Raw genomic sequence first — 12985 nt, forward strand, 5'->3', positions numbered from 1 at the left:
GTAGAGTGATGCTTGTTGGCTTGACTTCCTCTATTCCAAGTCTTTTCATGATGGCAAGAGGCATAAGGTTGATGCTTGGCCCAAGATCACACAAAGCTTTTCCTATTGTGCAATTTCCAATAGAGCATGGAATGCTGAATGAGCCTAGGTCTTTTAATTTTTGAGGCAGCTTTCTCTGCAAAATAGCACTGCATTCTTCAGTCAAAGGGACTGTCTTGTCATTTTCTAACTTTCTCTTCTTGGACAGCAACTCCTTCATGAATTTTGCATATGAAGGCATTTGTTCTAATGCTTCAGCAAATAGTATATTAATTTGGAGCTTCTTGAAGACGTCTAGAAATCTGTCATACTGCCTTTCTTGCTTAGGATTGGTGACTATTTGTGGATAAGGCAGTCGCTTGTACCTCTCTTCATCTAGAGGTTTGATTGAATCTTCTAAAATTTGCCTCTTCGTTCTTCTCACAGTTTTAGGGAGGGTATCCACTTCTGAATTTTCTTTTTTCAATAGGGTGAAGTTCCCTTCCTCTAGATCAGATTTGATCTTCTCCTCTTCCTTGGTTTTCTCTCTCTTTTCAGGTGGTTTTGGACTACCCACAACAGCTCCACTCCTAGTCATCACAACTTGGCATTGTTCTTCTGGATTTATAACTGTGTTGCTAGGGAATCTCCCATCTTCTCTGCTGGACAGTTACTAAGCTAGTTGTCCAATCTGTGTTTCAAGCTTCTTCATGGAAGATTCTTGATTCTTGAAGCTTGTTTGTGTTACTTTCATGAATTGCAGCATGGTTTCTTCCATTTTGTTCAGCCTTTCATCCAGTGGTTTAGAAAACCTCTGATTTTTTTAAAGTTGGTTGGCTAGATTCCCTTGGAAATAAGGTTGTTGTGCTGCTGGACCTGCATTTGGAAATGGGATAGCAGAGTTAGAATTTTTCCAATTAGAATTTTGGTTATTCCAGCTATGTTGCTGCTGGTTTCTATTGTTAGAAAACTGAAAACCAGGGGGAAATGAAGATTGTTGTCTCTGAAAATTCCCCATATAATTTGACTTGCTCTTGAGATTCAAAATTATTTCCATTACAAGCTCTGTTTACATGATTCCCTCCACAAAAATCACACACAAGTGGAGTGTTCTGTGTTGGTGCAGCTTGTAAGTTGCTGATTTGTTGGGTGAGTGCAGCTATTTGTTCAGAAAACAATTGGTTTTGCAGCTGATTTTGAGTCAAAAAGGTCTCAAAAAGTTTTGCCTCATAGCCACTACTCCTTGTTGATTGTCTCAAACTACAACTTTGATGCATGGAGGAGGCCATCATATCTATAATTCCTTGAGCTTTTTTTAGTGATTTGGTGTTCAATGAACCTCATACAGCTGCATCTATCATTGTTCTGGTTGCTGGATTCATCCCATTATAGAAGGTCTCAAGTTGCATCCATTCCGGTATGCAATGGTGTGGGCATCTTCTCAAGAGTTCCTTGTATCGCTCCCATGCCTCATATAAGGTTTCTCCTTCTTGCTGCATGAAGGATGTGATCTCTCCTCTTAGCTTTGCAGCCTTAGAAGGTGGAAAATATTTAGAGAAAAATTTGTTGACTAGATCTGTCCAAGTAGTTATGCTCCCTTGTGGTTGGGCTTGGAGCCAACATTTTGCCTTGTCCCTCAAGGAAAATCTGATTGCATCTTTGCTGACTCCATTGATCCTTGTGGTATCACATAACTGCAGAAAATTAGAAATATGTAAGTTAGGATCATCTGAAATTAAACCAGAAAATTGATCTTGTTGAACTAAGTGAAGTAAGGCAGGTTTAATCTCGAAATGGTTGGCTTGAATGGTTGGTCTGACAATAGAAGAATTGTATCCATGCATATTAGGTACTCCATCGTCTCCTAAAGTCCTTTGTCTATGTGGTTCAACCATCTTTGCTTCTGAATTTACAGATGAAGTTGGAGAATTGGCTTGTTTTTCTGCTGAGTTTCGTGAAGAAGGTGTAAACTGCAAATTCTGCTTCTTTTTAGCCGAGTTCTCTGCCCTTAATTCGTTCCTTATCCTTCTCAAAGTTCTGTTTATGTCTGAATCAAATACAAGAATAGATTTGTCTTTATTCTTCCCACGCATATAACACAAGGAAAACTAAACACAAACACTAATACTTGAACTTTGATTAGAACACAGAGCAATGAAGTGCAGAGAAATTACAATCAAAATATTCTTCAAGAGATAAAAGATAACCTCTATTTATTTAAAAATAGAACAACAACGCAGTATTACAAAAATTAAAATAATAACAACTAATATATGTAAAATCACTACCAAAACTTAATACAAAATTGAACTATCAAACAGAACTGAATTAAAACAGATAGTAGGTGGTACAATCAAGCTATCCTCTAGTTACTAACGATGTTAAAAATTAAGATCCCCAGCAACGTCGCCAAAAACCTGATGCACATTTTCTATCGTAGTACTTAAATGGTGTAATTCACTACTAGTTAGTGTACTCAAAGATCAATTAAACACAGAAATAATCCCTCAATTAAATCAAATACTCAAAGTTCAGAGTCAAAACGAAATCAATATATCAATTCTAGATCCATAAATCCCTAACAAAAAGAGTTAGAAACACATTACAATGAAATGGAGAGAAGTAAGAAGAAAAGAAGATGAAAAGCAGAGAGTCATCTCCATAACTTTGCCTTCCCCCAGATTCCTCTAGCAAAGAAGAACAAAAGTCGCTTCTCTCTTCTCCCTCTAACTTCCCTTGGAAGTTAAAACGTTTACAAAATGAATACCAAAAACTAAAAAATGACAAAAAGCTGCTTTTCTAAGTTTCTAATTCCTATTTATAGAGTTCCTCTAATTCTTTGACTTAACCCTTGAAATTCTGATAGTTAGTTATCTCCAGGTGTTCTGGAATCTTCTAAAAGTGATACAGAAGCTTCAAACATCCAAAATTGGCAAGAAGAAGAAGTTATAAAGTTGCAGAATTCATCGCCAAAACACGCAGTGGCTAGAGTGAAGGTGCGCGGTTGCGCGCCTTGGCTGCATTTGATCTGCGTTCCCACGCTCTTAGCGCCAAGGCTTCAACTGATGTGCGTTGTCACGCGCAAAGTTCCAGTCTAGGCTTTACTTGGATGCTCAGTTTCGCGTTGCCACGCCCTGCACTATGAGTTGCAACATGCTCTTGCGCGCCAAGGCTTCAAGTGATGTGCGTTTCAACGCAAAACACTTCAATGAATGCTTCTTCTATGTGCTTAGCTCTGCGTTGCTACGCCATCTGCTATGTGTTTCTACTCTCTGTTGCGCGCCAAAGCGCCAGGTGATGTGCGTTTCAACGCAATGGTAGTTATCCAGGTTCAGTTACTGGAGTGTTAACATCACTCAGAGTAGCCACGCAGACCCAGTGCTGTATTTTGTTCTTTCCATGTTCAAACGCCAATCACTTGGAGTTGTAACGGCCAGCGCTTAGGATTTCTTCAAGCTTGATTTCTCATCCAAGTCAAGTTATTCATCCATTGATCAACATGATCATTACACTGTTTTAACCACTTTGATCAACAAAAACATGCCATTTGAATTCATGTAATTCAGCAAAGTTTCATATGAGCAAAATTGAAAAATATGTTCACAGCTCACAAGTAGTGTTTCCCTCATCACTCAATTAGTGTTTAGGCTCAGTATTTGCTCTCAAAATCATCATTTTTACTACACTCTACCATAGGCTTGCATAAATTCTCAATCTCCTCTAAAAAAATGTAACAAATCACATATCAAGAGGACTTTTCAGGTGAAATTGAGGTTAAAGGATAGGTAGGTGTTCAATCAATTTGGGAAATAGTGCAGGTTAAGCCAAACAGAAAAGATGCAATTTTGAGCTACCGCCTAAGAGGGAAAGAAAGTTTGCTATTAACCTCATTCCGGGGGCAAGTCAGATTTTTGTGGCACCTTACAGGATGTCACGAGTGGAGTTGGCGGAGGTCAAGAAATAAGTAGAAGATTTGTTACAGAAATAGTTTGTGAGACCGAGTGTGTCACCGTGGGGAGCACCAGTGCTCTTGGTGAAAAAGAAAGATGGAAGCATAAGGATGTGTGTAGTTTATCGGTAGTTGAATAAGGTAACAGTCAAGAACAAGTATCCACTTCCAAGGATCGATGATTTGATGGACTAATGAAAGGGTGCAGCGGTGTTTTTGAAGATTGATTTGAGATCGGGATACCATCAAATTCGAGTGAAGAATGAGGATGTGCCTAAGACAGCGTTCAGAATGCAGTATGGTCACTATGAGTATTTGGTGATGCCGTTTGGGGTGACCAATGCGCCTGTGGTGTTCATGGACTACATGAATAGGATCTTCCACGAGTTTTTGGATAAGTTTATGGTAGTGTTCATTGACGACATCCTTATCTATTCAAAGACTCAGGAAGAGCATGCAGAGCACTTGGGAATTATCCTGCAAATTCTGAGGGAAAGGTAGCTGTATGCGAAATTCTCCAAGTGTGAATTCTGGTTGTCAAAAATTTAGTTTTTGGGGCATGTGGTGTCGAAGGAAGGAATCATGGTAGACCCTGGAAAAGTGGAAGTAGTGGCTGAGGCAGACGAATGTGACTGAAGTTCGTAGTTTTCTGGGACTAGCAGGTTATTATAGAAAGTTCATTGAGGGGTTTTCCAAGATAGTGTTGCCCTTAACAAAGCTGACTCGCAAGGGAAAGGAGTACAAGTGGACCAAAGGGTGTGAAGCTAGTTTCCTAGAGCTGAAAATAAGATTGACTTCAGCGTCGGTGTTAGCGCTACCCAACGCCAAGCAAAAATTTGATGTGTATTGTGATGCATCCGGGCAAGGACTTGGTTGTGTTTTGATGCAAGACGGGCGAGTGGTCGCCTATGTCTCGAGGTAGTTATGTCCGCATGAAGTCAACTATCCGACACACGATCTGGAGTTAACCGTGGTGGATATTTCCCTTAAGGTATGGAGGCATTACCTATATGAGGCGAGGTTTGAAGTGTTCAGTGACCACAAAAGTTTGAAGTACCTGTTTGACCAGAGGGAGCTGAATATGCGGCAGAGGAGATGGATGGAATCCTTCAAGGACTACAACTTCACATTGTCTTACCACCCTGGCAAGACAAATGTGGTAGCCGATGCGTTGAGCAGGAAATCATTGCACGTGGTAGCAATGATGGTGAAAGAAATGGAGCTAATTGAGGAATTTTGGGACATGAATTTAGCCATAGCGGTGAGGCCAGGGAGTTTGTATCTCGGAGCGACGACGATTCACAATGACTTTTTAGTGTACGTCCAAGATGCTTAGCAGGGAGATGCCTTCTTGCAAGACATGATGAGACAGAAGGATGAGGGAAAGGACTTAGAGTTTCACCGTGATGAGAACAGGGTGATTAAGTTCTGAAACTGAGTGTCTATTCCTCAAGTGGATGAGCTAAGACAGATGGTGCTTAAGGAAGCACATAAGAGCAGGATGAGTTTTCACCCCGGTGCAACTAAAATGTATTAGAACCTCCGGAAGAGTTTTTGGTGCAATCGAATGAAGAGAGATGTGGCCGAATATGTGGCGAAATTCCTAACATGCAAGAAGGTGAAGGTAGAGCACCAGCGTCCACCTGGGTTGTTACAGCCGTTAGAGATCCTTGAGTGGAAATGGGATAGTATTTCCATGGACTTTGTTTCTGGGTTGCCTAAGACTAGGAACAACCATGATGCCATCTGGGTGATAGTAGATTGATTGACCAAGGCTGCACACTTTCTCCCGATCAACATGAAGTATAAATTGGAGCGACTTGCAGAGTTATATGTGCGGGAGATAGTCAAGCTACATGGAGTGCCGACTAGTATGGTGTTAGATAGAGATCCGATGTTTACCTCGAGGTTTTGGGAGAGCATGCAATGGGCGTTGGGGACTAAGTTGAGATTGAGCTCATCTTATCACCCACAGACTGACGATCAGACTGAGCGAACCATCTAGTCCCTGGAGGACTTGTTGAGGGCTTATGTGCTCGAGCGACAAGGAACTTGGGAAGAGTGCTTGGCTCTGGTGGAATTCACGTACAACAACAGTTACCATGCTAGTATTGGAATGGCACTGTTTGAGGCCTTGTATGGGCAAAGATGAAGAACCCCATTATATTGGTATGAAACCGGAGAGGCGACTCTATGTGCGCCGGATATGATCCAAAGGCAGAATGAGCATATCAAAATAATCAGAGATAAAATGAAGACTGCCCAGGATCGACAAAAGAGCTATTATGATAAAAGGAGGAAGCTGTTGGAGTTTCAGGTGAGTGACCACGTATTTCTGAAGGTCTCACCTGTAACTGGAGTGGGGAGAGCTCTGAAGTCTCAAAAACTATCTCCTAAGTTTATTGGGCCATTCGAAGTGCTGAGTAGAATTGGTCCTGCTACATATCAGATCGTACTGCCTCCAAATCTCTCGAACCTACATCCGGTGTTCCATGTGTCACAGCTTAGGCAATATGTTCCAGATCCTTCCAATGTGATTGATCTTAACCCGGTTTAAGTAAGCGAAGACTTGTCGTATGATGTGTACCCGGTGAGGATTGCTGATCACCGTTTTAAACAGCTAAGGGGCAAGGACATCTCACTGGTGAAGGTAATATGGAGCTTAAGTGATGAGGGAGATGTCACATGGGAAACAGAGAGTAGAATAAGAGAGTTATACTCGGAGTTGTTTGGGTAATTTATGTGCAGGGTTAGTTGAATTTTAGGGACGAAATTCCTTAAAGGAGGGGAGAGTTGTAACGCCCCGAATTTTGTAATATTAATTATTGTTATTTAAATATATAAATCTGAATGCTTGTATATGTGAGTATAAGTGTATATGAATGTTGAAAATTTGCATTCAATGCGTAATGATGGTATTTTATGTGTAATGAGTATGAATATGTGTATATATATGTATGTTGTGGATGTGAGTATATATATATATATATATATATGCATGACTGGATAGGGTTGAAAATGGGCTAAGTGCCTAAGTGGAGGGTGTAATACTGGGTTGTCCTCGCTGCAGCGAAAGGATTCTCACTGTAGCGAGAGAGCCCTGGGAGGAAGGACCGAAACTATCGCCTTCTCGCTATAGCCAGAGACATTTTGCTGTAGTGACAAAGCAACAGTTTGGAGCGTATTTCTGGGTGCAGTCTCGCTCCAGCGAGAGGGTCTTGCTGTAGCGAGATTCTGCAAAAACCAGAGTGCAGTTTTCTCTGAGTTTTTCACTGTAGCGAGAGGGCGTGTCGCTGCAGCGAGAGGACCTCGCTGTAGCGAGAGTGTCGCGACCAGAACAAGATTTTAAAGGTGTTAGGGTTTGGGGAGGGTTATTTCTCTCTCTCCCTTCGAAGTCCCTTGGATCCTCTCATTCCCAAACCCTTTTCCACCGATTACATTGCCTCCAAAGCTGTTCGGAAGCTACATTGAAGGTTGAATACGTGTGGGGAACGCTTGGAGGTGAGTTTTAAACGGATAGGGTTTTCATTTTTCCTCTCTTTTTTTTTCTATTTTTGTGATTTCTGGGATTTTCATGGAGTTTCTCCATGTGTTTAGGACGAAATCCATGAGGGGGAGCACTTCTTGGTGGATTTAACGTGTGGGTCTTCGATCTGAGGTAAGGGGGACTCTACCTTATCTCAATGTGTTGTAATTCTTGTGTGTTTTGTTGATTAATGCAATGTGGCTGTGATCATAGTGCCACAGTGAGTGTGGCTGGCGTGCGTGTGCACGGGATTGTTATTAATTATAATTTTGAATGTGAAGTGTGTTGGTGCTGTGAATGCATTGATGTTAAATTGAAATGTATTGGATAATGATGTTGTTTGTGTTATATCTGTATAGATGTGTTGGAAATGAGTTAGAGGTGAGACTCTATGTTTGATTGTGTTTTGGTAGTGTAGAGTACTCACCATTACATTTATTTTTCAGGTAATTAAGACGATCAGCACCGGACTCAGTGAAGGGGTGGATGGAACTGCTATAGGACTTAGGATATTATTTTGAAAACCATTGTATTTGAATAAGTCCTGTAGCAACTGCTTGATGTAATTTGTAACCCCCTTTCTTTATTTGAGATGTTTGATGAAACTTGGATTGAAAATGAAAATTTTATTATTTCAAAAAATTACAAAATTCCTTATTTATTGAAATTAAGTTCAAGGTGTTACACTAGGCAATTGAGCGCGTAGCTACTTGAAGTGCCTAGAGTAGCTACGCAGTAAGCGCGTAGCCACTTCAAGTGCACAGAGTAGCTACGCGTGAGGATCCTCCCATGTAGAATACTTGTGCGTAGACACTTCAACCACTTAAAGTGTCTACGCAAAAGTAACAGAATTTTAAATATCACTTCTAAGTGTCAACTTTGGATGATTTGAGTTCTTATATCAGTTTTACAAGCTTCTAGAAGACATTTGATGCTAGAATTCTTAGAGATTAATGTGTATAAAGGAAAAAGGAGTGAAATCCTTATAAATAGAAGTTAAAGGTTCAGAAAATAGGACTTTTGGTTCATTTTTGTTATTTTTCACTTTGTAACTGTTTTAACTTCCAAGGGAAGTTAGAGAGAGAGAGATGGGGAGCGACTTTCAAGCTTCATTGCTAGAGGAATTAGTGTGAAGATTGAGTCTTGGAAGATGTTCTTCTGCTTCTTGTCTTTATCTTCTCTTACTTCTCTTTTTTCCATTGTAATGTTGTTCTAAACCTTTTTTGTTAGGAATATATGGATCCAGATTTGATGTTGTGATGTAATTATGGATTGAATCTTGAGATTTTAATTGAATTGAGTATATGATTATGTTCTTAATGCAGTTATGGACTAATCCTTCATTCAATTGAATTTAGAGGAATTTTCATCAATGGAAATTGAGTTTATTTCACAGATATGAATCATATGCCTAGGTTATTGAGATCTTAGGAATAAGTATCATAATCTAGTAATCCTATAATTTCCAGAACTTAATGCAATATTTGATTGAATTTCACCTAAGGAATTAGGGAAGTTTAATTATATATTAGGATCAATGAGGTAAGGAATTGTCCTTTGGTTAAAGAAGTGAAATTGATTATCAATCAATTAAAATTCTCAAGAGTTCAGAACATGATTATATTGCAATTGAAAATATGGTGAAGTGATTCCTGACTATTTTCCATATAGCATTCTTAATACAAAATTTGTATTCTGTTTTTACAGCAAGTTTATTACCTTTTATTGTTTTTATTTCTTACTTTTACATGTTACAAACCTGTCAAATGAATTGTTTTGCTTAACTAATTGTTAAATTGTGAAGTGGTAATTGAAATAAGATCATTGTGGACAATACTTGGGGCTCATATTGAATTTCAATTTTTATTACTTGTTACAACTACCTAGTACACTTGCTAGTTAGTATTTCTATCAAATTTCAAGTAACAACCAACCTACATGCACAAGGACACATATTAGTTTTTTAAATCTGCTAGAAATAAAAATTATTTTTTAGTAAAAGTTAAAAAAGAAATAAATCAATTTTTTTTGTTGTTAAATCTTTTAAAATGAATACATTAAAAAAATTAGAATGTTAAATCATTTTCAAAATATAATTTTTTTTAGTTTTTTTAGATGTTAAGTTCTTTTTTTAAAAAAAATATATGCAAAAATAATAATAACATCCAATAAATATGTTCATTTTTAGGTAATTAACTCCCTTTTTTAAATAAAATATTTATTTTTTTAAAATATAAAAATATGCTTTTCAAGTTATTAAGTTTTTTTTTTTCAACCTTCAAATAAAAAATAAAAAAACAATTTTTTTAAATTGTTTTGCTTGAAATATAAAATATGATTTGAGATCAATGATCTTTTGAGATATCAAATCTTGTTTTTGTCTAAGACAATAACAACTTATACATGAGGCACATTTTCAAAAATAAAAAAATAAAAATAAAAATAAAAAATAGGAAAACAAAAAATAAATCTCTAGGATAAATATTTAAAATTAGTTGCACTATTTAATCTTCAGGTAATGTTCGTTTGGACGGGCGAATAGAGGTACTAATACCTTCTCTATTCATAATCAACTCCCGAACCCAAGACTCTTTAAGTTTTTTTCAATATTTTGCCCTTGTAGAAATAAATAAAATTTTGGTGGCGACTCCACATTTTTTCAAATAAATAACCTTTTTCTCAAATCTATTGTCCTTTCGCCCACCAAGCGACAGATGGCAATTCCAGTAGAGAGTATATGAGAGTTAAGCCTCTTTATGATATATAGTGCAATTTATTATAACCCGTTTGTTTGTTTTTTTTTTTTTCTGCTTATTGACTTTGTTTAGTTTAATTCTTGATAAATATTTTGATAACCCTAGGATAGATGCTCACGGATTTACCCTAAAACTTGTCGAAACAGGAATCAACAAGGGAAGTTATTCTAAGTTCACGAGTCAAGATAAAACTCACGAATTTTCTTCAAAATATGTCAAAATAGAAATTGACAAGGGAATTATTCTAAGACCAAGAAACAGAGTGGAGCTCGAAAAAATTGAAGAACATATCAAAAGAACTACAAAGTTTGATTCAACTATCAAGGCAGCAGCTATCACAACTTATGGTAGAGCTACTAGTAATTGACAATTTGTGTTCGCTGTAATACTTTATATCTACGCACAACTTATAGCTATAATCACATTTGTTTACTTGATTCATTTTGATTTTGAATGTTTACATTTAAAACTAAATTAAACTAAACAAAATTGTATGTATAACAAGTTATAATTTATAATTATATTTAACATGTCTAATATTTTTTTATGTTTATTATATATACATACATATATATATATATATATATATATATCATTTCTAAGATATAAAAAAGTATCATAGGTAGATCTCATCAATCAATTTATATATTATCATTTTTACATAATAACCTTTTATAAGGGAGGGCTGCACCTCACCAACCACGCCCACAGTGGTGGTGCAATGCTGCCTTGGGGGCCCTCCCCTATGCTCATGCAAGTGTTTCCTTACTTGTATGGATTGTTTTTCCATGGCATTGGAGTGACAAATACTAAATGCTGGCCAATTTCGGCCGAGTGTTGGTGCGTCCCTTAGAAATTTGTGGGCTTTGTGACGGGCTTATTCTTGCATCGGTGATGCCTGGGCAGAGTCTATCGAGTGCATTTTCCTTTGTTGTCAATTTTTATGTGCTCCCGGGCAACTTTGTTCTCGTTGAGGTGTGAATAAAATAGTGAACCAGGGTTGAATTTTTTCAACAACGCGTGCACTCTTTGCAACAATAATAGGCATGCGGGCATCATGTTCCTAGAGCTGCTCACTATGGATATGTTGGTTCTTTCAGTTTGTGATGATTGCATGTTAACGAGTGACACAGTACCCACAGTCAACTCGAGGAATTTAATAGATGCCACTCAGTTCGGTGTCCTGCATGTGATGATAGGGATAGTCAAGGTGAGACTCACCAGTGTGCAACAAAATGCACCAAGTAGGCACCAAACACAACCACTTGGAGCACTCGATTCTGTGGCGCAACTCAACTGAGCAACCGCGACATCCTACCTATTTAAAGTTTGAGACTAGGTCGAGGGCATAGCACCCCGGATGCCTCTAATCATTAGCTTTACCTGATAGAACTCGTCCGCGGGCACCAGCTATCCTAAGTTAGACTTCAGAGGGAACCAGCTACTAGACGGTTCGATTAGTCTTTCACCCCTATACCCAAGTTAGACAAACGATTTGCACATCAGCATCGTTGTAGGCTTCCACCAGAGTTTCCTCTGACTTCGCCCCGCTCAGGCATAATTCACCATCTTTTGGGTCCTGACAAGTATGCTCTCACTCGAACCCTTCGCAGAAGATCAAGGTTGGTCGGTGGTGCGACCCACAGAGGGATCCTACCAATCATCTTCCTTGCACCTTACGGGTTTACTCACCTATTGACTTGCACACATATTAGACTCCTTCAAAGTGTCAATAACTAAATTATGCAAGATCATGCATACTACTAGCGTTTTTGCTCAAAATTTAGAAGGCTAATAGTTTGCATGATAAAGGATAAATAAGGAAAAGAGTATAGAAAGAGTACGTCCTCGTGTCCTAATAGAGGTGCTTATGGGGTTCTACCCTAAGGATCTAGGTTAAATTCTAACATGTTTGTCTCACTTGGGAAAGTTTCTAACCCTGGAAAGGCCACTAAAGCTCACGAGCCAACTTCAACCATTTACCATGATTGTAAATAATTACCAGCCATGGGACGTTTTTGGAAGAGCCACACTCTAACTGGAGTTTTTCACAGGGCCAGACAGCAAGTATATCCCAACCTGCACCGCTAATAGTCCCTGCAATCTAAGTAACAACTTAGGCTCGGTTATAAAGTTGCTTTCATGCAAATAATGAATGAAAAGTGTAGTGTGTGATAGGGACATACAAGCCTTTTATACCTTAAACCAAAAAAATCCAACCTGTAAAACAAATACATTTCCAAATATAGTCCTTGTTTGGAGGGCAAGTGTACCCATCGAGAAGTAATAAAGGGTTCCTAAATTAAGTTCCTGAAATATCGTCCCACAAGGATTGATTTTCAATTACTAAGAATTTCCTAATTCAATTGTTTAAGCTTCAAAGATATGAAATTAATTAAAACAAGAATTTATAAAATCAATTATAAAACTAAGAGTAAGGAATACAATGCACGTCTTGGTCAAATTTATCGGAGAGGAACCTAGGATATATGAGTTTTCTCATTCAATCATTTATGTTATTTTTCTGTTTAGCTCTAAATTTGATTTTCTTGTGATTATCAATTATTCATATGAATACTATTAATACCCAATGGTCATGCAATATTAATATTCTCTAAAGATTGGTTTGGTCCACCTAATCTTTTGTTTCGTTTTACCCTATAGATCTATTAATTAATTGAGGTATGGTCGGCTGACGATATAATTAATTAGGATTAAGAAAGAAGTGCAATAGGA

The 12985-nt window shown here is 38.0% G+C and overlaps 1 non-coding gene across 1 annotated transcript; it reads left to right on the plus strand.

The window, feature by feature from the left end:
- Nucleotides 1-1437: 1437 nt before the first annotated feature.
- LOC113861602 lies at nucleotides 1438-1544 on the plus strand. The gene has a single exon (XR_003504270.1). It is a non-coding gene; the product is annotated as a small nucleolar RNA R71 (small nucleolar RNA).
- The last annotated feature ends 11441 nt before the right edge of the window (nucleotides 1545-12985 follow it).

The sequence above is a fragment of the Abrus precatorius genome, unplaced genomic scaffold (assembly GCF_003935025.1).
Source record: "Abrus precatorius isolate BTA unplaced genomic scaffold, Abrus_2018 Scaffold1, whole genome shotgun sequence".
NCBI lineage: Eukaryota > Viridiplantae > Streptophyta > Magnoliopsida > Fabales > Fabaceae > Abrus > Abrus precatorius.